This window comes from Marmota monax, unplaced genomic scaffold (genome assembly GCF_021218885.2).
Source record: "Marmota monax isolate L192 unplaced genomic scaffold, Marmota_monax_Labrador192_F-V1.1 WCK01_AAM20220418_F8-fsc00005, whole genome shotgun sequence".
NCBI lineage: Eukaryota > Metazoa > Chordata > Mammalia > Rodentia > Sciuridae > Marmota > Marmota monax.
The window spans coordinates 2,055,147-2,081,948 of NW_026692254.1; the positions used below are offsets into that span (position 1 = coordinate 2,055,147).

Here is a 26,802-nt window from a genome sequence, read left to right on the forward strand (position 1 = left end):
AGCCCTTCGAGAACTCTTTAGTTATACATATGATTTTCCTCACTGAAATTTGTTCAAAGCTTTCTCAGTGAGGTTTGCCACGATTATCCTTTCTAATGCTGCAAACAATCTGTAGCTCTGACCCTATCCATGGGCTCCTCTACACCACACTTTTTGTAGCACTTATATAGAATTTATTCATTAAATTCAATTCAAAAACTTATTGCTTGCTGGGCGCTGTGGTGCTTGCCTATAATCTCAGTGACTTAGGAGGCTGAGGCAGGAGGATTGCCAGCTCAAAGCTAGTCTCAGCAAAAATGAGGCGCTAAGCAACTCACAGAGACCCTGTCTCTAAATAAAATACAAAACAAGGCTGGGGATGTGGCTCAGGGATAGATGCTTGCCTTACATGCAGGAAGCCCTGGGTTCAATCCTCAGTGCTTGAAAAAAATTATACAAACCACACCACACATATATATTGTCTCTGCTCCATGAGGGTAAGGATTTTGTCTATTTTGTTCACTGAAGCATCCCACATACAAGAGCTATATCTGGCACATGCTAGGTGCTCATTAGATATTTGTTGAATAAATAAAGAAATTCTGCTTAGAAACTCTTGAAAAAAAATCCCTTTTATAAGAATAGTGACTGCTTGACTGGAGTTTCTTTCTTTCATTTTTAGGGAAAAATAGAGAGAAAAGATGAATTAAACTATTGGCTATTAGGCAAGTTAACAGGAGGGCTCGGCACTCTGTCCCAGAGGAGAGAGATCAGAACAACAGAAGAGCAAATGTTTGCACAATTATCATGAGAACTGCCTTTTGGTTCAGAAATTATGCCTATTCCTTATTTAATGCAATGCAAAAAAAAAAAAAAAAAAAGAGCAGGGAGAGGATGTGTTCATTGATTCTGCCACACACAAAGCAGGAACTGTATTTTGATGTTATTGTGATTCATCTTTTTATCTGAAGGCAATGACGGAGAGCTGTTAGATATTTTTGGCCATGCTGCCCTCCTAAGACAATGACCTTTCTGTGGCTGAACACATTGAAGGTTGACTTTCACTTGTATCACAGCCTCTCATGAGTTGGGCAGCTTTCCTATAGGCTGCCATCCTGTGAGTGCAGTCACCTTCAGGCTGTGGCCTGCAAGGTCACCAGGGAGCAAGATGATACAACCAAGACCCAGGAGGGATTGCACATAAGTTCTGTTTCATTGACGATGACTTGGTCAACTGAACCTATTCTCATCACCCAGAAAATGTAGTTTGGAAAGAGAATTAAATGAGTTTGATTACCTAGCCTTGCTTGTGCTTTCCCTCTTTTGAGGGCGAAGCTGTGGTCAAGCCCTCTACTTCCATTTTCCATCAGCCTACAGAGGGGAGTCAGATTATCTCAGGTGAAGGTGATTTAAGAAATTCCACACTGGACAGAGGACAGAGGTGGCTGGGGGAGGGGGGACAATATGTTGCTGTGCATTGTCTTAGATAAAAATTTGAGGATGTGGTACAATAAACCTTTGCAGGGTCTCCATCCCTAGAAGTGACTTCTCATTTGTTATTAGGAAAATACAAAGAAAACCTGATCCAGGGGAAGTGAATATGCCTTATTTTTCTAAGTCCTAAAATGTACAGCTTTTGAACTTCAAAGGTCTTTCTTTCTCTGTCTAGAGATAGGGAAATGTTTTAGACGTTCATCTATTTCTTTCCTTTTATTTGCTTTATTAGTTGTATATGTGATTCCATTTTTCCCAAGTGACAAGTAACTTTTAAAATAGTTCTGGTTACATTACATTCAGCTCCTTGTGCCCTGAGTTTATTTAATGTATACTTAATTTTACATTTATACAAGGATCTAATTTTTGGGCTACCTCCTCTATTGTTTGGGGGTTATCTTAGTGCAACAGTTTTAATTATTGTATGTGCTAATGTCTAGTATGGATAATTCATGCCTCAATTTTCAAATTTTCTTGGTTATTACTTAACATTTTGATAAAACTTAAAATAGCTTTATCATATTTCTCAACTATAAGTAGCTGCTATTTTCCAATTCATTCTCTTTCACTATCCAGAAAAATGGATGAGCCAGTCAGTTTGTTGGGCCCATGCAGACGTTAAGGGTACAGGGATCCGTTAAAAATGCAGCTTCCTGAAATGTTCCAGAGAAGAATAGCGTTCCTGTTCATCCCTGGCCTTGTGACAAGGCTGAGCTGTGGTTTGAATAACAATCAGTTTCTGAATATTCTGCTCCAAAGACATTTCTTGACTGTCTGGGCCTCCAGTCCCATCAATCTCTCTTCTGAGTCATTTGGTTCTGCGTAGTGTGTCAGGAGGCAAAAGCTAGGTAAATGTCAGTGTGTCTTGAGTGATCATCCTCTTTAAGCAATCATCCACTTTGCAAGCAAGTGCTGAAGGACTGAACAGAACTGGTCTGTTACAGGACCCTTCATCTGCAGAGTCCAAGACACAGGGATATAGCATTTGGTTATCAAATGCTTCTGCTGCCAAAGCTCAGGTTTGAGTTATTCCTGAAACAAACTGAAATGTCTTTTGGTTCTATTTCACCCGATCCCAGGTGTTGGATACAGCTCAGCTTAGACTCATTAGCAGCCTAGTCTGGCAAAGACTGACATGTCTGCCTCCTCAGAGATGCTATATCCTCTAAAAGATCCAACACAGCAAGGGGTAAAATACTGCTTTTTGTTTTGTGGTGAACAGAAAAGAATAAATCTGGACAGAGAATGCATAAATACCTAACATTAAATAGCATTCTTCATTGTTCAAATCACTTTATACATGTTAACTTAATCCTGACAATGAGATAGTGATATAATTATCCTCACTTTGTAGATGAGCAAACTAAGGCACCAAGAAACTGTTATTTGCACAAGGACATACATCTGGTAAGCAACAGGGCTGTCATTTGAATCCAAGCCAAAGGTTACTATCCTGACCACTGTGCTACCACTGGAATCACCCTGGAGACTTTGATGAATCACAGATGCTGGACCTCAACCTAGAGTTTCTCATTCAGGAAGCCCTGGGTAAGAACCCAAGATTTTGCACCTCTCATAACTTCCATGTGATGTGGTTGCTATTTCTACTCCAGGGACCAAACTTTGAGAACAATCTTCTTGCACTAAAATGATTGACAGATGCATTCCCATGAAGGTGAGGAAGAATAAACAGACCTAGAGAACATTTAAACCATGCAGCTAATTCTCAGTTTAAGTCAGAATATCTATTTTTTCAGTCCATAAGGCAACTAAAACCTGGCATTGCCTGCAAGTTGCCATCTCCCTCTCTATTTCCGTTGGGTTCATAGGCAGCCATCCAAATATTGAATAATACTAAAGGCATGGTTAAGATTTTAAAAAGAAGAAGAAGAAGAAGGAGGAGGAGGAGGAGGAGGAGGAGGAGGAGGAGGAGGAGGAGGAGAAGAAGGAGAAGAAGAAGAAGAAACACCTGGGTTAAATCTCAGCCTTGTGTTTTACTGTTTGACTTAAGCTTTTTCAGCCTCAGTTGTCACATTTATAAAACAGTAATAATTATTTACCACTTAGGATTTTAATAAAGGTAAATCTTATACATTCACACACACAACATTGCCTGACACACAGAAATAATGGTGATGACTTTTTTTTATGTGAAAAAAAGGATATCTGGTTTCATTCCTTCTTAGAAACCAGCAGAGGAATTTAACTTTGAGAAGTCATCATAGGAGGAGTTTCCAGGGTCACATCAGGTACCCAAATTTTCTCTACAGCTTTAAACTATGACAATAATAAAATAGAATATGTGTATATGTGTGTGTCTGTGTGTATGCATTTAAAATAGAATATAAAATAAAATAGAATGTGTGTGTGTGTGTGTGTGTATAACTATCTACTGCCACCCCACTTCTACTGAAAGGAGACGGATTTATTGACTGGCTCAACTCAAGAGCCATCTTTCCCTGTGCAGAAAAAACAGATGAACTAGAAAAATGGAAGCTGCAAGAAAGGGAGCAGCAATCTAAATAATGGGAAGCTGGGCAACTGCTAAAGAAAAAAAGATAATGTGAAATAATTTCACTTCATATTATAAATGGGATCACCTCTGAATTATTGAAGTATTTGTTAAGTTCTTTTTAGTCTTCCATTCATTTATTTAGCAAATACATCTTGAGCCCCTGCTTTATGTCAGCCATTACCCTAGTTTCTAGAGACACAGGCAGAATCCCCTCTCACACAGAAGAGGGAAGGGCGATGTGAATGAAGGCTGTGGGAAAATGGTAGGCAAGGCCAGTGGGTAAGGACCCGAGAGAAATGAGAACTCAATTCAATTCATGTGGCCATCTGAAAGAACAGCATCGGGCAGAGGGGACAGCAAGTGCAAAGGCCGGCAGGTCAGTTCACACCCAGCCATTGTCAGGGAGTAGAAAGTCTGGAGCAAGACCAGGTCCCATCCTGGGGAACCTGGTAGGAAGATGGCTAAGTGTAGACCTATTTTATTCTGGTTTAAAGCACAGGAGGGACATGATCCAATTTTGAAAGTGACTTCACAACACTGTCACTTGAGGGAGTTGGACTGACTCCAAATGAAGTCTCTAATTTGGGGCCTGCATATAGAGGTAGAAAGAAAAAATAGAGAATAAAGAGCAGGGATCTAGGATAAAGTCATAGGGAGAGATCAACCCAGACCAAGAAGGAGTCAATCTGTTGGCCTTTACTCACTTCCTGAGTTCCTACCTCGGTTTTCTCATGACCTTAAGAAGTAACTTACTAAGTATAATGATCTTGTCTGCAATTACCTTGGATCTCAATTCTAGCTGAATATTAAAATCATGTAGAGAGCCCTGCCCAAAACCAAATTAAGGGATATTCTACCAATAACTGGCCAGTATTCCTCCAAGGTATTGTTAGGGGACAGACAGATGTGAGTGGTGGGAACATGAAGTCAAGGGAATAATTCTATAAAATTGGCCCACTGTGCTGACCCCCACTTTCTAAAAAGTGGCCCTGTCTGGCCTAAATGGACAGAATGTCACATTTCTCAGCAAACTACCTGTTACCAGCAGGTGAAATGCAGGCCTGAGATAATGTTGATGGGAGAAACCCTGGACACTTTTGTGACCAGATCCTGAAACTTGGGAGATAAAGATAATTCCTCCTAATAATAAAATCTGTAAGAATGTATGCTTGAGAATCCAATTAGAATTGATCAGCATAAGCCAAGGGGACCTAGAATTGTCATGGCAGTGGGAATTTGAAAGTCTGATATTACCCTGCTGTCAGTCAAAAGTCAAGAGGTGGACCTAGGCGGGACTCAGAAACTTCTCTGGGATCCCCAATAAAGCCAGGGTGAAGAGGCTTGCTGTTCCTTGCCTCTCTGAGAGGATCTACTTTCTCTCCCTTGAGAGTGTGTCCTCTTTCCTTTTTCCTATTCCTTCAATAAAACTCATACCTGTTACCGAGTGACATGTCTGAAGTCTTTCTGACTTGATCACAAGAATCAGGGTTTGAGGCAGTGGAGGTGGGGGGCGGGGTGGGCAGTGGAGGTGGGGGGCGGGGTGGACAGTGGTATTCCTTTGAGTTAACTCAGTTTCCTGGAAGGCCCCAGCTTGTATCAGGATCAAGATAACAGAACACAAAGAATGAGGAATTGTCCCATGATTCCTTAGACTCCTTTAGTCTGGGACAATTCCTCACAGTTATATGTAATATGGGATCCTGGAAAGGAAAATTAGTGGAACAACTGGCAAAATTTGTAAGTCAATTTCCTGATTTTGATCAGGACTCTGTTATTATGTAAATTTGTGAACATTTGGGAAAGGGGCATGAAACATACAAAGTAATTCTTTGTATTCTTTTTGCATCTTTTCTTAAGGGTCTAAATTATTTCAAAATAGAATGTTAAAAACAAACAAACAAATCTGTTCAGGCCACACCCCAAACCTATATATCCACATTTGGGGGACTGAGGCCTGGCAACAGATGATTTTAAATTCTCTAGAATAATCTGAGTCTCCTTTCTAGAAGAGATCAGTACTCAGAAAAGTAACTGTACTCTAAAATCCTCCCTGCCCTGTTGGGAAAAGAAAAGAGATCAGAAGACAGCTTAAAATTACCTCCAGCCTCAGACAAGTATGCACTGTCACTGTCCTCGAGCTTCTAAGACAATTTTATTCCTACACAGTAGGATGCTCCCTTCCCTGTGGAAATTGGCAAACACTAAATACCAACCTCTCCCAGCAAATACTCATTATAAGAAGACGAGGCTTAATCTGCTTTGATTAATAAGGAGGCAGCAAAAGGCTGAACATGCACTAGAGGATGCGAGAAGAAAACAAAAGACAGGTAGAAATGTGCCCAGAAAAGCAAAGGGAAGAAAACCATGGAAGGTTAAGCAACATAAAAAGATATCTGGATTCTGATTCAATTTTAGTGGTTGCAAAAACAAGGCTCTTGGCTATTTGCATATAAATGCGCTGGGGGTGGGGGAGCCACAGTACTCAGCTGTGCATTCTAACTTTCTCCTTAAAATCTGTTCCCAAAGCAGCTGCAGGAATCAGCTGCAAATTCCAAATCTAAAAATGGCTGAACTGGGGTGGAGGCAAGGAGAGGAGGGAAGAGAGGGAGGGCACCAAATGGTGTTTCAGTTAACCCATCAGGTCCTGCAGCTCACATCCACTGCCTCAAAGCCTTTAAACATCTCAGAGCCCAGACTGGTCTTTAGAGCAATTGAATCAGGAACTCTGCAGGTTGAGGTCTGGCTATCATATCCTATGTTTAACTGTTTCCCAGGCAATTTGAATCAATAGCTTTGACGGACTATAAAGCAGGAATCAGTCTGGAAATTTCTGAAAAGGCAAGTACATATTTTAGACTTTGTAGGCCATACAGATTCTGTCACAATGACTGGACTCAGCCATGATGCAGTCAGACAATACTAGTGTGCATGGCTGTGTACAGTAAACTTATTTATAAAAACAGTAGTTGGTAGTCCCAGCTTCTAGACTCTTGGAGTGTAAAGCATCAACATCCCATGGATGCTTATTAGAAATGCTTTATCTCAAATTCCAGGACAGAACCATCCTTAATTACAGGGTTTTTTGTTTGTTTGCTTGTTTTGTTTTGTTTTTAAACAAAAACATGGTCCCAAGAGGACTGTAGCACATTGAAGAAGTGAAAAAATAGACATAAGGTAAAGGATGCTGAAAGGTGACCAGCTCTGGGACTCTAGAGAGTTCTGCTGAGTCTTCTAGCACCAACTCTTTGTTCATAAAACTGCCCTTAGCATTTAGAGTTATTCAGGGATATAAGGGATCTTTTGCTTGTATAAGGACTTTGAAAGGTCTAAAGTAATACAGGAATGTGAATTGTCCATAGGGGCAAAAACTCTGCTGGCTTCTTGCCAAAGAGGGAGCTGTCCATTGAGCAGGTGCTGGCCTCTCTGTGCTCAGTCCGCATGAGGTTGGGAAGGGCTGGGCTGGCACAGGATCTTATTTCACAGTCCAAGACACTTAAACCCCCATCTCTTCTAGGCCTGTTATTCACAGCTGCACAACTGCAGAGCCTGGGGGCAATTACCATGAATCTAAAGAACTCAGGCTCGGAATAGGCTGCTGAGGCTGAATTTCACCAACCTGATTTCATAACCCTAACATGAGGCTTCTTACTTTTATATCTAACCCTGTACCAATCAGCACCATGGCCGGTTCACTGCTACAGTGCCTAGGAACAGCATCAGAGGTTACAAGTTTCTGAGGGGTAAATGGACACAGGAAGTAAGAGGCTCAGTTTAGGGATAGCATCTGTCTTCAGGTCATGAGTATCTATAAGTGGCTAGTGACCTTCCTATGTTAGCATGCAGAAGACCTGTAGGTTATTATTTGTTCCAAAGAAGCCATCTCCACTTTTCTTGCTGCACACAACTCTGGAAAATGACAACAGAAGGTATTTTTTTAATCTGTTGCCAGGGGCAGATGGCCTAAGGGCCTGTGTCCTGGTCCATAAGGGTTAATGGGAATTTTGAAGGTGCTTCCAGTATGTTCTGTTTTCCCTAAAGCTGAGTTGTTGAGAAGAAAGGTAATGAACTGAGCAGCTTTCTCCCATCACTTGTCTGCCAGTCAGCTGGGACCAGCCTGTTGTCAGATGATGTTTGCCATGTCCTAGAAAAATGCTCTCTCTGCAAAGCCCTGCCAGTGATTAGAGCATGAGAAGAAGTGTGTACATATCGCTCCATAAACCCTTGCACCTGCCTCTGAGGTGTCTCTGTGGAACACAGTTTTGACACATTGAGTGGAGTAGACTTGGAGAGGAGACACGAGGGATGTCACACTACAATTGAGAACTGGGATGATGCCCTGAGCATCTGCAGCCAGAGGAGCCAGCATGGCGAGAGAACTGTTTTCTCAAATCTACTGTGCAGATGCCTCAATTGGGCATCATAGTAGAAGACAAAAATCCCAGCCTAGTCTCCATTCTAACAAGTCCCAGGTGAGGCTGCTGCTGCTGCTGCTGCTCTGTAGAGTTACCCTGAAATAGCCTGAGCACAGAGGTTTCTAGAGCACTAGACCCGAGGTCAGGGTATCTCTGTTCATTCTCTTCCTCAGACTTCCCTGCAAAGTATGGGTGTAGCAGATGGGTTTTTTTTTCCAAAGATAATCTCATCCACATGCTGTTCTCACAGTGACTTCCATGCTCCTCCCACTGAAAGGTGGGGCCAGTGTTCCCTCCCTCCCCTTAAGACAACCTGGCTTATGAATGCCAAGGAAATGCTGTAATTTTTAAAGGTCAGTCATAAAAGCTGATATGGTTTCTTCATAGCCTTCTTGGGATAGTCACACTTAGGATTCAGCCACCATCCAGAAATCCAAGCATCCCTGGAAAGCCTCAGGTGAAGAAGTAATTGAAGCCTCTGAACCATGGGACCTGCTGAGCTTTTTTCACCGACAGCCATCACAACTTGCCAGTCATAGGTGAGCTGTTCTAAAAAATCTTCCCAGAGGATTTGGGGAAAATGGAATGGACCCTTTCTCTCCAGTCAAGTTTGCTCCACCTGAAAGTATGTGGAATGGAGATGTGCTTGCTACCCTGAGTTCTTCCAATGGGCAGACTTGTGAGCAAAATAAATTATCATTGTTCCTCTAAGTTGGTGGGGGGTGCTTTATATGCAACAATAGGGTGGGGAATGTGGTGTTAACCACTCACTGGCCATCTTTTTACTCCAAATCACTGCACAATCTGATTACTTCCATTATTTAAATTACTATCTGCTTAGATTTCTCTAATTGCCTACTGGATAACCTCAATAAGTGTGACTCTTTACTGCCTGCCCTGTCTTCCTCATTGTGCTACCCCAAATACCTTTTCCATGTTTATTTGGTGCCACCATCAATTTGGTTAATCCAATCAACGTTTCCTAAACTCAATCCTAACAACAGATTATTGTTGCTGGAAAATTGATACCAATTGACAGATTGGTTTCTGTTTCTTCCCCTGCATTTTCATGATTTGCACTGCCTGGATTTATGGCCCTCAGGGTCACTATGATGGTGTGTTCCAATTATTTCTGCATCTTTTTCTGGTTTTTTTTTTTTTTCTTTTTTCCTCACTACACAATCACTGTCCTCCAGACTATTACCAAGATGACTTTGGTCCTACTCTTCACTGGCTGCCCATTGCTTTGAGAAGAAAGTCTAAGAATAGCATGGAATGTTCCCTTATAGGTTGGCCTCAGCCTATCAATCAAGCCATATGACCTGTAATAACCACCTTATTCTGAGTTTTTGCTCTCACAATATCGAATTTCAGGAAGCACCCTATTCTTTCATCTCTATGTGCCTTTGTATATGTTCTCTCTGGATAAAACATTTTCTTTCATAAATTCTCCTCATCTTCTAAGTCCTTCTAAACTGAAATCAAACATCACCTCCTCCATGAAACCCTTCTTAATTCAGGTCTCTCTTATTTGCTAACAACTGTACACTCCTCTATTGTTGAACTTCCAGCATTTTACTGCAAGTCATTTACATGCCTGTTTTTACTTCTAGAGAAGTGGTTCTAAATATGTGCTCCTCCAGACTAACAGCATTAGTGTCATCTGGGAAATTCTTAGAAATACAAAATCTCAGGCTGCACTTCGGACTTACTGAATCAGACATACAGGATGGGTGCCCAGAAATATGTGTTTAAACAAGCCCTCTATGCTAAGGTATCAGAACCACTCTCCTGGACCAATTGGATAAACATTAGAATCATGTTGGAAGTTTTCAAGTAATCCTGCTTCAATTAAGATACTTTGGGAATGGAACCTGGGTGTCAGTGGTCTTAAAGCTCCTGGGGATTCCAACGTGCAACCAAGTTTGAGCATCACTAACCTAGATCTGTTCTTCTCAGAGTCTCCAGACCAGCAGCATAAACCTCATCTGAGAACTTGTTAGAGAAACAGAAAGCATCTCAGACGCCGCTCTGGTCATGCTGAATCAAAATCTGCAGTAAAAAAAAATAAACATTTTTGCTAGCTTTTCATTACTGTGACCAAGATATCTGACAACAACAATTTAGAGGAGGGAAAGTTTAGTTTAGCTCACAGTCTCAGAATTTGGTTGATGGCTGGAAGACTCCATTGCTCTGGGTCCAAGGTGAGGCAGAACATCACGGCAGAAGGATGTGACAGAGGAAAGCTACTGAACTCATGGTGGACCAGAATCAGAGTGAGAGGAGGAAGAGCCAATTATATACAAGATATAATTCTCAAGGGTATGCCCCCAGTGACCCACTTTGTCCAGCCATATTCTACCTGCCTAGAGTTACCATAGTTAGTCTATTTAACATAGGATGGACTGATTAGGTTATAGCTGTCATTTAATTAGTTTACTTCATCACTGAATATTCCTGCATTAACACAGGAACTTTTGATGGACACCACATATCCAAACCATAACAATGTGGAAGTTTAAGAAGCACTATCTTCCACACCTCTGTATCCTAACCCCTATCAAAGAACACAATATTTACTTGATAAACTTTAGAAAAATAGCATAAAAATGCCTATTCTTCACATGGTTTTAGAGAATAAAAGGAAATTTATCATAAAATACTTTATAAACAGCCTTATAAATATGATGTGCTAATATTAACTGATAAATTAAAAATTAGTTTAGTAGATCATTCATCCCAAAAGGTTTAATGAGCAACTTATATTTCCAAGTGTGGTTTTAGATACAAAAGATTATACTGAAGGAGAGACACCCTCCAAAGTAAAGGCAGGTGTCCACAAGGTTCCTGCCACCCGTATTCCCATGTCATACTCAGGTACCTCTTACTGAGGGTGAAGAGGAAACACTGGGTCCCACTACTGGCCCACCCACAGGGGCATGCTGAGGGGTCCTTGAGCAACTTAATGACTTCAGCCATTGTCCTGGCCCTGAGGATACACTAGAAATTGCTAGAGTATCTCCACTATCCAATTCTGACATAACATATACTGTGCCCAATCTCACTATGTCGTCAAAGAAGCTACACAATGATGCCCAGCCACAATCAAAGCCAATACTGCATAAAAACCTATATCCCCAAGACACATTATCAGGAGACAGCTGTTTAATAAGAAGGTCACTGCATAAAAGTGGTAGAGATATCCTACCCACCAGATGTCCAGATCTCAACACAGGAACACAAGAAATATGAATAAGCAAGGTAATGTGACACTTTCAGAAGAACATAGTAACTCTCTCCAAAGGAACTTTCTCCAAAGAAATCAATATGGATGAAATGCCTGATGAAGAATTTTAAAGAAAGCAGATGGGGAAGGAGGGGGAAAGATAAGGGATAGTGTTTAGGAATGAAATTGATCAAATTATGTTATGTATTTTTTTTTTTAAACCTTGGCAAAGATAAAACAGTCTGAAAGGGGACCCAGATCATTTCTAGAGTAAATTAAATTCAAACTGACTATCTTAGGTGTCCTAACTCGAAAAGAGTACTCAGAGAACATAAATTGCTTTACACAGTTTGTGTTTTATTTTTAAAGCAATGTTTTCTTATACTTGAAATGGATGTAATTTTTTAGGAGATGATATCTATAGTAATTACGTAAGATCCTTCCAGAAAAACACCATTGATATGCCACCATTGAGTTTTCTTTTCACATTTATCAGTGTAGGAAAAAGACACATCCAATAATCAATTAATGTAATATACCATACTAAGGAACAAAGGGTAAAAATCATGTGATGATCTCAACAAATATAGAAAACATCACATCGACAAAATTCAACACCTTTTTATGATAAAAACTCTCAACAAATTGGAAATAGAAACTTTCTAAACCCAATAAAGGACACCTACAAAAAGCCCCAAGTCAGACTTAATAGAGTTACAAGAGAAAATGGTGTTACATAAGAAAGACCCCCTGAGGTCAAGAACAAGGCTCTCTGCTCCCATCATTTCTATTTAACACTGTATGGGTACTTCTAGCCAAGGCAACTGAGTGAGAAAATTAAGTAAAGGCATACAGATTGAGAAGGAAAGAGGAAAACTCTATTTACAGATGACAGGATCTTTTCTATAGAAAATTTTAAGGGGTTCAGGGATCCACTAAAAAAAAATTTGAACTAATGTATTCAGCAAGTTTGTAGGATACTAGATTAATGTATAAATTTTATTTTTGTATAGTAGCAATAAATCAAAAATATTAAACAATGTCTTTTACAATAGCATCAAAAAGAAATAATACTCAGGAATAAACTTAACAAGAGGTACAAAATTTATGCTACCAAAATCTCATTTCTTAAAGAAATGAGAAGCTATTCCTAAAGTTCATATAGAAATGCAAGAATAACCAAAGCAATATTAAAGAAATAAAGAAGTGGGAGTACTTCTTAATTTCAAAAATTATTACAAAATTATAGCAACTAAAGTAGTGTGGCATTAGCAGAACTTATAGATGAATAGAAAAAAACTGAAAGTTCAGAAATAAATCCAGAGTTAATTAATCTTTTTGACAAGGGTTTCCAGTCCACTCAATCAAGAAAGGGTCTTCTCAAAATATTGTGTTGGAGTTACCAGATATCCACATTTAAAAGGATGAAATTGGACTCCTACATCACAGCATACAGAAAATTAACTTAAAACACATCAAAGTACATAAAGATTAAGCATGGGAAGTAATATCTCTTTGACACAAAAATGACAATGAGATATCACTTTGCATATTAAGTCTCTGCATCTAAAACTATTAAAATTATAATAGTCTTAGAAGACAACCTATGCAAATATTTTCATGACCTTGGGTTGGGTAATGTTTTCTTTGCTATGAACCCAAAGCATAACCAGAAAAAAAAATTAGATCAAAATTTTATCAAAATTAAAAAGGTTTGTACTTCAAAAGATACTATAAAAAAACATAAAAAGATAACCCACAAACTGGTATTAAATATTTATAAATCATATATCTGATAAGGAAATTGTACTCAGAATATATAAGGAACTCTTAGAACTTAACAAACTATTGAATTTAAAAAATGGGCCAAGAATTTGAACAGACATTCTCCCCAGATGATATACAACAGGTAACAAGCACATGAGAAGATGCTAAATAAACATCATTAGCCATTAGGAAACTGCAACTCAAATTCAACCAAGTGAAAAATCAATGAAAAAAACCACAATGAGGTTTCACTTTGCACCCACTTAGATGACTGTAATCAAAAAGGCAGATAATAGCAAGTGTTGATAAGGATGTGGAAAAGTTGGAACCATCATACACTACTGGTAAGAATGTAAAATTGTGCATCTATTCCTGAAAACGTTAAACATGGAGCTATAGCAGTTCTACTCCTATGTTACATACCGGAAGAGAAACAAAAGCATATGACTGCACAAAAACATTTACACAAGTGTTCCCAGCATTATTCAGAAAAGCCCAGAGATCTATCAAATAACTAATCTATATAAGGAAATACTGCTTGGAAATCAAATGAAATGAAACACTGATACATACTGCAACAAATATAAATCTTGAAAATATTATGCAAAGTAAGAAAACCCAGACACAAAAGGCCATATATTATATGATTCCAGTCACATGAAATATCTAGAATAAGCAAATCCATACAGACAACGTAAATGAGTGGTTGCCTGTGACTGGGGACAGGGCAGAGGAAAATGAGAACTTCTAATAGAATGTTGTGTTCTCTTTTTTTTAATATTTATTTTTTAGTTTTAGGTGGACACAATATTTTATTTTTATGTGGGGCTGAGGATTGAACCCAGTGCCTCACACACGCTAGGCCGGCACTCTACCACTTAAGCCACAACCCCAGCCCTGTATTCTTTTTGGAGTAATTGAATGTTTTGAAATTAGTGGTGATAATTTTATGAATATACTGAAAATCACTTTAAATAGGTGAAATGTATGGTATACACATTATATCTCAATAAAACTGTTCTTTAAAAGAAATAAGTGAAGAACCACAAATCATAGGCCAGCCTTGAAAACTTAGCAAGACCCTGACTCTAAATAAAATAAAGAGAAGCTGGGGATATAGCTCAGTACTAGAGCAATTCTGGGCTCAACCCAGTACCTCTATTTCACAGAGGATGGAAGATGAGAATGAACCAGTACCACAAAAACAAAACAGAAACAAATAAAAAAAAATTTAAAACAAGTTTCTTTCCAATATCCATAGGAAAAATAATTTTGGGGGGGGTCAAAGTTAAAAACACCACAGATAAAAATCAATGGTCTGAGGTATTCACTATGGTTCAGATGTTAAGGACCTTTATATTTCACAACCTGAAGCTACCATCTGAAAAAGTTTGTTACAGTTTTCAAAAGCAAAAATTGATTTGGATCCGTGTGTACAAATTTCAGCCCTGACAGAAGTAGTCCTGTCTCCATTTATTACACCCATTTTCTTGATTTTTTAATTGAGCATGTAACATTGCTCTATTAGGGCAGCTCTGTGGCATTATACCTCCACAAGACTACCTCCTCACTCCACACCCACGTACACACTGGGTTCTGAGGCATCTGTGGTCCTTGACCACCTGAGTTCCTTCCTTGCATGTTCATTGCCCAGGTAGGCTGTATACTCCCAGCCAGCCACCTGCCTGGCCCATCTGACACTCTGGGTACAGCTTCCCCTTTCAAGTTCTTTAAAATTTTCTAACACCAGTAGTCACCTGATCCGCTTTTTTCCTTTGCAGTAATTATACTGTATTCATGACTTGATATGACATTTCTAAAGGAAAATGCAATTACCGCATCGTGAAAGGCGGAAATAACCTGCTGATGATATTTGAGGAGAGAAAAAAAAATCACTTTTAAGATTTGCTTCAGCAAAATCTCTCAGAACCAGAGTTGCCAAATGGTATAGGATGCTAGAACTGACTCATCTTTCTTTACCAAAATATTAAACTTTGTTCAACTTTGAACATTAAGTTCCTAAAATCTCCAAGTGAGGAGAACTCACACTGGGCCTTAAGACCATTAATACAAAGTATTTCACAGAGAATGGAAGGTGAGAACGAACCTACAAAAACGTTTATCAACTCAAGTCATTCATGGAGAAAAACACTTAGTGCCAATTAGAAGTATATTATTTTCACTTTCCACATTTTAAATTAGTTACAGTGGCATTAACAGTGGTATTATTAATAAGTGTTCTAGTATTTGTTTCTATTTCCCATCACCTGTTAGCCAAAACCTTCAGAATTTTACTGATGTTCTTTTACTGTGCCTCTCATCTATAGGTAGAAAATGAGCAGATCCAAAACTAAGTATCAGCATGGCAACAAAATAATAAATGTTGTCAACTCATACAGAAATGGGTTCAAATCATGGTTTTACCACCTGTTCATTGGATGACCTTGATCTCCAACTCTAGGGTCCTCATCATTTCTAACAACAAAGTGCCGTGCGAATTTGAAATAGTATGACTTCACTTTGCTCTCCTATGAGACTCTCATCTGCTTTACTTGAGAGAAATGGACTCTTTCCTGTGTTGATGGTATATTTTTATGTATATTTTTATGTATCATGAAAGGTCCTCCTACATGTAATTGAGGCTGAGTCCTTGGGAGTCAGCCTGGGCTCTGGGATGGTCAAATGACCAAATGCACCAATGCTATTATCCCCGGGAAGCCCTTTCAAGCATTTTTTCCCCTCACCAGGCCTTTTTTATGTTTGTTTTCGTCTAGTAAATCATCATTTTGGATTCAGCTCAGTCCAAGGGCAGCTTTAATTAATGAGCCAGGTTTCTGGCATTGATAAGAGTTGCTAGGTTAAGGTCAAGTGTGGAGGGCAGTTTTCATTAAATACACTAAATGTGGTTGCAATTTGAAATGATATTGTCTATCACCTCATGAGCTGCTGACTTATGACAATAGAAATGATGGACTTCCAAATTCTAAAGCAGTAATAAAGGGGTGCTATGGAGAAGAACATTTATTTTGCATCCATTGTTAAAGCAATACAGTGATACGACTTATTTACCTGGGTAGGATCAACTACATCCCTGCAGATGGTCTGCTGAGTGCTCCTTGGTACCTCAGCATCCCTGATGCTCATTCTGGGTCTCCTAGACTGTTCTCTTAACAACCAGATGTCAGATATTTTGAATGATGCTTTGCATCCAAAAACCTAAAACAGCATAACAGCATTTAAATTTTTTAAATTTTTCATTATTTTTTATTTGTAGCAGATTTTAAAAATATTACATAGAAATTTTTATTCCTGTAATAAAGGTTGATTCTATGACCTTTTGCAGATTTTTCCCTCCCCCACTATAGGTACCGCCAACCATAAAAGTAATATGTTACAACTGAGGAATCTACATTGATCCTCATTATTGCCCAAAGGCTATAATTTACATTAGGTTCACTCTTTGTAGATTCTATGGGTTTGGACAAATGCATAATGGCATGCACCCATCACTATAATACCTTACAGAGCATTCTCATCACTCTAAAAATTCTCTGTATTCCACCTATTCATCTCTCCCCACCTATAAAACACAAAAAAAATTATTTACCACTCCATAGGATTTTGTTTTCCAGAATGCCAAATAGTTGAAATCATATAATATGCAGCCTTTTCAGACTGGCTTCTTTCATTTAGTAATTTATGCCCTTTCATGACTTGCTCACTCATTTCTTTCCAGTGCTGAATACTATTCCATTGTCTGGATATACCACAGTTTCCTTACCCATTCACCTATTAAAGGATACCTTGGTTGCTTCCAAGATATGTCTGTTATGAATAAAGCTGCTGTAAACATCATGTATGTATTCTTATGTTGGCATAAGTTTTTAACTCATCTTGGTAAAAACCAAGGGTACATCTGCTGGATCCTATATATATATATATATTAATATTATAAAAATATATATAGTGTTGTAAGAAACACTGTTCCACACCATTTCCCAAAGTGGTTCTATTATTTTGCATTCCCAATGGCAAAGAATGAGAATTTCCTATTGCTTCATATCCTTTTTGACATTTAGTGCTGTGTTATGGATTTAACCATTATCATAGGTATGTGGTAACATCTTATTTTAATTTGCATTTTCCTAATGATGCGTAATGTGAAGCATCTTAATATGTTTATTTAACATCTGCATACTATATTGAGAAAGCAAATTTTTATTATTTATGGCATTTTAAGTGATTAGTTTAGACATATTTAAAAATTCACAATTTAAAGGCCCAGTGAATGAAAACACAAGCACCAAAAGAATTAATTGCTGGAGAGATTGCCATATCTTTTAAGAGAAGGACCACCAGCCTACAAACCTGGGAACTAAGTTCCAACATTAGCACCAAATATTGGTACACTTTAGCCAGTTATAAGATAGTGACTTTTTAAAAGCAACAGATGAAAAGCATGCAGAATTGTGACATCAATTGCTGCATTAATGATGTAGGATTGGGATTTTCTTGTACCCGAGATCTGGCATTATTTACAACCAAAGAAACTCAATGTAATATTAAACCACAGAATACCTCTGGCATGCAATGAGCCCGGCTCCAACTAGTTTTCAGAGGTAAAGAGGTAAAGAGGTAAAGGTCACTATCCTGTTCTAGTCCTAAACTGAAGGATGGCTTAGTGATAGCAGGTCCTGTAGGTAAGGGGATGCAGCCCGTATCTTCCAGAACTGATCTGCACGGGGGAAACTTGTCATCACACCCTCCCACCAACCCTTCACAGGCACCTGGCATTCCCCATCCTGTCTGCTAAAGACAGAAGTTTTTAACATGATGGCATTCAATATATATCCACCAACCAGAGAAGAGATAGATTCTAATCGGACCTATATCTTTAAATAGATTACTGAAGGCCCAAAGTCCCATCAGAAGCATTTAGTTAGCTGGAAGGCCCTAGGTCATGTGTTCAGCTCTGACTGCTAAGAGGAGAGCAAGTACCTCACCATTTCTTCTTAGCAAAAAGTGGGTCTGTCTCTTGTCAGTGGGTGCATCCACCAAAATTAGGAAATGGACTCAGTACAGGGCAGCCAACAAATGACATGCATCTAGTTCACTTTCCTTTCTTGAAAATGCCATTTCTGTCTCCTTTACAGGATCTTTGCTCTCGCAGTTCCCATTTACAGCTGCTCTCCCCATTCTAATGGATCTGACCTCTTCCTGTCCTCCAGGTCTCAGCTCCTCTGACTACATCTAATGTCTGTCATCCCCAAAGTCATTCTTAACACCCTCCCTTCCTTTCTTAAATTACTTCTGTCTGACAATTACCTTGAAGACTCTTTTCCTTATGTAATATGCATCCAGAACATTCCACCAAGATGTAATATCCATGAGGACAGAGACTGTGGCTGCCCCCTTACTCAGTCCTTTCCTCAGCATAGTTCAGGAAAAGGGAGGAGTGAAGAGATGTAATGGCATCCAGACACTATCCCAACATGCTTTGCACCCATTTACTGCAGATTTATCTGCTCCCATTTCTGAAGCACCTGGATTCTGGCTTACTACCCTGACTCCACGCTTGCTTTTAGCCACCTGCAACATATTCCAGCTACTTTTTTATTCTTCTTTTATCAGTCCTTTGAATGAGTGAGGTTCCACTCCAGCCACTATCCCCTCCAACACTTTTGGCACTTTTTCTCTCATCTAGTCTCATTTTAGCATTGAGAGATGAAGGGAAAGGAGAGACATAGGGAGAGGGCAACAGGGGTCACTTGGATGTAAAGTGTGGCTACCTTCAGGAAGGACATATTTATAAGTAGGATTACAGTGGAGATAGAGAAAAGCCCTGGGAAAATTGGGGAGGGTTGGATCAGGGCCTATTATCGTTTAAATATGAGGTGTCCCCCCCAAAGCTCATATGTGAGATAATGCAAGAATTTTCAGAGGTGAAATGACTGGATTATGAGAGCTATAAGGTAGTCAGTGTATTAATCCACTTATACAGCTTAACTGGGTGGTACCTGTAGGCAGGTAGGGTGTGACTGGAGGAATCATGACACTGGGAGCATGCCTTTGGGGTTTGTAATTTGTCCCTGGTGAGTGGAGCTCTTTGCTTCCTGGTTGTCATACCCTTCCTCCATGATGGTCTGCCCCACCTCAGGCCCAGAGATACGGAGTCAGCCAGTCTTGGACTAAATCTCTGAAACCACGAGCCAAAATAAACTCTTCCTCCTCTTAAGCTGTTTTTGTCAGGTCTTTTGGTCACAGCAACAACAACAAAAAAGACCTGGCAAGAACAACAACTAGAAGCACAGAAACTACAGGAGATTTGTGAATGAGAACAAAGAACCTGGAAATACATCCTGCCTTCTAGAATTTGATCCTCAGCTGAGTAGATGGGATTTGGCATTCACAACACAACTTGATTAAATAGTTTTAAGCTTCTACTTACTTAAAACCAGTGCTGTGCTGGCTACCCACAGCAGTCAGAACGAAAAGACAAAAGCTACACCATTTATAATACCCTTGTGGCTCATAATCCAGATACTTCCTACAGTGCTCGGATCAAGTAGCTCCATGTGTTCAGCTGTGTGTATTCCCCTTTCACTGAGGGAGCTAAAATTACCTAACAGGAAAAAAAAAAAAAAAAAAACAGCACAACATGATTTGCCCTTTCTTGCCTATATGACTGCAATAATAATAGCTCATATTCATTGAGCCCTTAAAAAAGCATTGAACTAACGACTTTTCATGCATCATTTCATTGAATTCTTATAACCACTTGAAATCTGATTGTTATTACTAGCATTTACAGGTGAGGAAACTAAACCTTGGGCATGCTCCAAAGATCACACAGCTGGCTGAGGGTGAAGTTGGGATTCGTAGGAAGAGTCCTTCCACTGCTACAATTCATGCTATCTGCACAGCCTTTCCCGGATGCCTTTTTCTTTCCATTAAAATGATGCTTATTCTTCAAGGCTTTGAAAACCTCCTTTATAAAGTCAGAATTCACCTTTCTTTCCTATATACTTCTATACCAGCTCACTTGGACCAAAATTTAGCCTCATATCTCATTCTGCCTTTCATATAGTTTATCAGGTAGTCACATGCAGGAGCCATAGAGTCACTAGTTCAAGTCCAGCTACCACCTATTAATGGAGTGCACATTACTTATGAACTATTCTGAGCCTCCGTTTCTCCATCTTTTATGTAGGTGTGATAAATCCATCTTGAAAGATTATATAAAAATTAAAATGAACGCTCACGATACAGTCACCCTTTTTCTGACCCCTTCTCTGCCCTCCTCAATTGTAAGTTCTGTGAGAGAATGACCCATATTACATTCACATCTGTTTTACCATGTTAAATGATCCCTGCCTCCAACACTGACCACAGGCCTTGCCACCCTCTCAGCCTTTTTATCCATGGGTTGACTGGAACATATAAGCAAGGTGGGGCTGTAGAGAGGGTGGAAGCACATCTATTAGCTATTCTAATCCTTGTTTCCCCAGAGAGTCACCCAAGCATCACAATGTTTGTTCCATCCATGGACTAACACCATTGTTTTATTTCCTATATTTCTTCATATCACTAACTTCTAACATTGTATTGTGAAAATGTTCACAAAAGTGAAAGAATTTTACATGGCACACCCATATAGCGACTTTTTAGTTTCTAACATTTTATTATATTTGCTTGATTATGTGTCTGTCCATCCTTCTATCTTTCCATGATCTCACTTCATTTCTGATACATTTATAGGTGAGTAGATACTGGGATACTCACTACTGTTTCAGCATGCATATCATCGATTACGGTTAAATCCATTTTCCATTTTTTCATAAAATTTACCTACAAAAAGCAAAATTCTTAAACATACTATTTGATGAATTTCAATCCAAACCTCTATCAAGACATAGAACGTTACTATGACCCCAGAGAATCTTTTCATGTTGATCCTCAACCTGAGACAGCTACTGTCCTGGTGTTTTCCCTATCATTGCCTATTATGAAATTTCATATATAACTTAAGATAGCTTTTTAAAAAATAAATTTAAATTTAAAAGTCCTAACCTTGGGGTATACTCTATCAGGAAATGATTAGTAAACATCATATCAATTGCCAAAAGAACATACCAATTAATATGCACAAACAAAAAATATGGTCAAAAAATGAGCATCTGCATTCTCACCCTTGATCCACAGGGTTCAAGCACAGCTGTGATTCTCAACGTGTATTCCCAGGATCAGTGGGGCCTCCAAGACCTTTTCAAGCTCACAAGGTCAAAACTGTTTTCATCATAATCCTAGGATGTTATTTGCCTTTTCACCTGCAGTAGTACCATGGGTATAGACTGGAATTTTCCAGAGGCAACATAATGTGATCTCACACCAGGTGAAAGACGAAAGCAGTTGTAAGAATCCAGCTGTCTTCTTCCATAAGGTCATACATTAAATGGTGCTTCTCTTTTCACTAAATTTTTGTTTGGAAAAATATATATGACTTTCATATTATAATATGTGTTAATATTACATCAATAATACATAATATTATGTTAATGTGTAGAATGAATAAGTACAGCATTTAAATTTTTCTCTTAATGTTAAATTCTCATGGTAAATGTCAATAAACTTAACTCATATAAACAAAAGATCATCATTGGGGTAATAATTTTAAGAAAAAGTGTGCAGAGAATACAATGTCTAAGAACCCCCAAGTACTGCCTCATGGGAGACTCTTCTGTGGCTCCAAGAGAGGTTGATGGCAGGTCATAGGATCAGAACCTTTTGCTCTTTTCCAATCTGTTGGGGAAGCCCGTTTTCTATTCCCCCATTAGTTGTCTCTCTGCGCTCCCCCACCAGCAGCAGAGCCAGCAACAATGTCTTAGAAGATTCAGATCTCCCCACAATGCCTCCATTTGCTTTATAGTTCTCCACACACTGGCAATTAGAGTCGGGACTTTCTCCAACTGAGTGAACACAAAGGAAATTTGGGGATGCTGGAAAAGTCAGGCCCGCCCTCCTCTGAAGTTACATAAGGTCCATTGGCAAACATTAGGACCAACCCTCTCCTCTATGAGCAGACACTTAACACATACTGGCTAGAAAAACATTTTGTAACCAAGCCCTTGTGGTACTTCTTTGGATTAAAAGAAAGCCTTGGTTGTAAGATGTAAAGCTAGGTGTTTTTTGTTTTGTTTTAAAATCAAGCCACAATTCTAACCATGAGAGGAAGAAATTCATTCTGGAGAGAAATGGAATGAACAGAGGCAAGGAGAAGGAATCAGGCCATTACAAAGGGACACACCACATGTGCTTAGGAAACATTGCTTTGAGAGGGGCAGGCAAACAACAGTTCCAGCTGTGGAGACAGGTCGTTCACATTTACCTTCTCTCAAAATGATAGTTTACTAGTTCATGTTTTTTCCTATCAGCTCTGAATTGTTAAAAAAAAAAAAAATCCTACCCCATTCATATATTGCAACAACTTTCTTGTTTACCCCAACTGGAAAAGAAGAGAATCATTTCGACATTTCCAAACTGCCTTGCAAAACCTGTGCTTCTGTGCCACGTCTGTTCTAATTTATTTTTCAGTTATTTTTTTTTTTTAATGTAACAGGATAAACGACGTTTTTGCCTTCACTCCTGAAGACCTTTAGCCCAAAATGCAAAGAGGCAGCATTTAAAAGCATCATTTCCACACAGCCTATTTTTGGACTCCTTTTCCTTGATGATATATAGTTTCAGTCCACACAACTTGGAGAGGCTCACCTGGTGCCTTTGATAAGGTGACAAATGTCACAAAAGCTGGAAGCCATCTCTTCCACATGATACCAAGGTCTCCAGCTATTCTTTATCTGAAATAAGACAGATGAGAACCAGTTATTTCAAATACAAATGAGAGCCTCCTTTTATCAATTTGGCAGGATGGATTCTTGTGAAAGTGGGCTTGTTTCCTGGCCAAGGACAAAACAAAAGAGAAAAAACTTCAGCTGCAACTAGCGGGATTGTGTTAAGCATTCCATCAGTGTAAAAAATACCTTAGAAAAATCAACCTGGAAGAAGGAAAAGTTTATTTGGGCTCATGTTTTCAGTCCATGGGGTCTTGGCCTCCTGGCGAGGCAGAACAGCATGACAGGGAACACACGGTGCAGCAAAGGTGCCCAACTCATGGCGGCTTGCAAAGAGAGAGAAAGAGGCGAGGGTCCTAACAGGCCCTCAAGGGCACGTCCCAGTGACCTCACTTCCTTCCACCAGGCCCCACCTCCTAAAGGTTTCACCACCTTCTAATGGTTCCACAGGATGGCAACCAGGCCTTTAGTAGACATTCAAGATCTAAACCACAACAAGAATTTAGGCTGTATGCTGGGCACAACTTCTGTGTGTCCATGTTACCCAGCAACTGAAGAATGAGCCCAGCAAAGATCATTGGATGTCTCACCCAGAAATGGAAGGGTACCCACCAAGTTCAGATGAGAGACAGATCCAGTGTTAGCTACCCAGAGCTTCTGATTGGCAGCCAAAGCCAAGAGTATCAGTGACAAAGAGATAAAAGGAGAAAACATGGAATCCTGAGGTGTGGGGGAAAATGCATGCTCTAGCAGACCCTTTCCTTCATCACTTTACCTTCCCTCATCAAAATCAGAGATGTGGAAAACTTTGAAATTCCCAAGGGGAAAATATTATGGAAGAGAGCAAATCAAAAACAAACTGTAGGATGATGAGGCTAACAAGAAACCTTGGAGAACAGAAATCCATGAGGATTTTTAAGTCATTTGCTTTAGAGTATGCCACAGAACAAACCTTTCATTCTGATATAAATCAGTGGAGCAGATCTATTAGGCTACTGCTGCTCTTGTGAAAGTAGGACCTTGAAGGAACTCAAAGGTGTCATGAGATCTGTACCCAGGCTGGTTCCCAGAGAATGCAAAATTAGCTCTGTGGACAAAGATAATATACAAAGGGACAGATGCCCTCTGGGTGCACTCTGCTAAGGCAATTAAGAGAAACCTTTAGTCTCATTAAAGGCAGCTCTCAAAGTTAGAATAGAGGCCACCTGCGTGTTCAGAATGAAGACTGCTGCCTCTAAGACTTCAGTCTTTCTCTCTCCCTCCCCTGCCCTCTGCAGCTTCCCAATTCATACTACCCAAGAGGCAACAGAAAGAGTTCAGAAAATCAGTCACACAGGTGAGCTGCCCAGTAGGGCAGGCTTCCAAATCAGAGGGCTTAATTTTATGAGTTGAAGTTAAATTACCTGGCACATCTCTTAAGGTAGGAGTCACTGTCGGTTGAGGCGGACCATGTCAGAGAGTCAGACTGGTTGCTCCATCCACAGTGAAAGAGTTGGAGGAACCCAGCAAGGTGATGTCAGTCAGATGCAATAAAAGCCAAAGGGGTGGGGGCTGTTTATGAGACTTTTGATTAAATTCAGCAGTGCTAAAAGGACTGAAAGACTTTCATAGGCATTCATGAGTGAGAACTGCTTTGTCTAACTTTGGCTTCTAGAAAAGCAAAATTCCAACTTGGATTAAGCCTCTGTATTAAAACAGATTCACGAATACTATGACATCTGATCCTCCCAAGATCCTGCCCTCTTTCTTTCTGTCTTGCACTGGTAAGCTGTTCTCTCACACCAAGAAGTTGTAAAGGAGAAAGCAACCTGAGTTCTCAGTGGGACTGTCTGCAGGATGGAATTTATGAGTTCATGTTCGATTCCATGCTATACCTTCACTATGAGATTCAGCCTAGTTTGGGAGAATTTTTAGGTCAATTTTGTTTTGTTATGGTCTTTTCTTTCAGCCATCAGTAACAATTTCAATGGGTCAGACAAATTGTTCAATGGATTTAACCTGGCTATTTATAGTGGTTTTAAGGCACTCTCCACCTTGGCTCACACTGGAATCATCTAAAAGCCCTTTTTATTTTATTTTGTTTTTAACTCTGACACATGGGTCTCACCTTCAGTGATTTTGATTTAATTGGTGTGGGTTATGTTTTGGGCATAGGATGTTTTAAAATCTCTGCAGGTGATTCCAATGTGTAGTCAAGCTTAAAATCTACTGGATATAAGCAATGATTCTCAAATTTAGCATGCCTTAAAATTGCCCCTAGTAGACTTGATTACAGAGCCCTACTCCCAGGGACTGGGTGCAGGTGAGGCCCCAGTTCTGACAACTCCCCAAACAATGCTGATGCCCCTGGCCTGGTTTCCATCCTTGGTAAATCATTGGCTTAAAGCATGACTGCAAAGAATGCTTTAAGAAGCTGATATCCAATAATGACAATATCCAGTGGAACAAGAAATAGCCTTCCTATCCCTCAGATTTCATGGAAGTTTTAGTGTCCTGAGCTTGTTCTTATGTGTGTCAAGAGAAAGGACCAGACTGTGACAATGGGTACCTAGGAAATGGAACAAGTCTTATCTTCTGGATTTTCTGAACTTATTTCTTTTTTTATATGTCTTTCCAACTCAAAAGGTGCATGAGTCTGTGTACCTGTTCTCCAGGTTTCCATAGAAGTATTGGCTGTGACTCAGCCAAGACCAATGCTGAATACTACTCTAGACTTTGAAACCTTCTAACTTGACTTAAAAGTGAGTAACAGGGGTATCTATGAAAGTGCAGTGTCTTTGGGCCCACCTCTAGAACCTGCCTAGACTGGCCAGAGCAATATGAAGGGATAAAGAATGTCCCCCATGCAGTATATATCCATCTATGCAGAAGAGACAGAAGCTGCAGAGGTACATACAGATCATGCTCCAGTGCCCTGGCTTTAGACTAAGGCTGTCTCAGACAATCTGGGATAACAATGGGTGGCAGAGGCCCCAGTAAGGAACTGATATTCTGAAATGCAGGGTCTCCAAATCATTAATTTATAAAGTCAGAGGAATATGACTTACAGCTTTGCTTTTTTCCAAACTGAGGAAAGTAGTCATGCAAGTTGCATGTACATGAGACAAGAAGAAGCCTTTCCTTAATATTCTTCCTACTGAAGAAGGATTACATAACACTTTAAAACCATATCTGTGGAATCTCATTTGATCTACTTAAAACTGTAAGGCAGACGATTTAGTTGGTGCAATCATGTCACATATTTGGGATGAGGAAACAGAGACACAGATGTTATAGGCCAGGCTCTATGAGCAATGACCAAAGAGACTCCATTTTAACCTGAGACTCCCCATCATGTAGGAAATGCTTCTTCCCTGGGAAAGCCTGCCTCTGTACCCATTAATAGTTAACTAGCTTGGCATATTTGACAACACAAAAGAGCAATTCTTATACTTGTAAAATTGTTCTCTTTGGGTTCCACTTTTCTTGGGCAATGTACCTTGTCAGAGATTGATTGTCTAGACATTAGTAACCATTCTCTAAGGTGTACTGAACTAGGGTCATTTTGACACCCTTCCCTTT

At 39.5% G+C, this 26,802-nt stretch overlaps 1 long non-coding RNA gene across 1 annotated transcript in view; it reads right to left on the reverse strand.

Annotated features, from left to right (window-relative positions):
• LOC131423869 (uncharacterized) overlaps positions 1-24,737 on the reverse strand; it is a 57,788-nt gene extending 33,051 nt beyond the window's left edge. Inside the window, exons 1-2 of the long non-coding RNA XR_009225978.1 lie at positions 24,645-24,737; positions 23,162-23,247 (exon numbers count right to left, since the gene is read on the reverse strand). This is a non-coding gene — a long non-coding RNA (uncharacterized LOC131423869). The remainder of the gene's footprint in view (positions 1-23,161; positions 23,248-24,644) is intronic.
• Between the last annotated feature and the right edge of the window lie 2,065 nt (positions 24,738-26,802).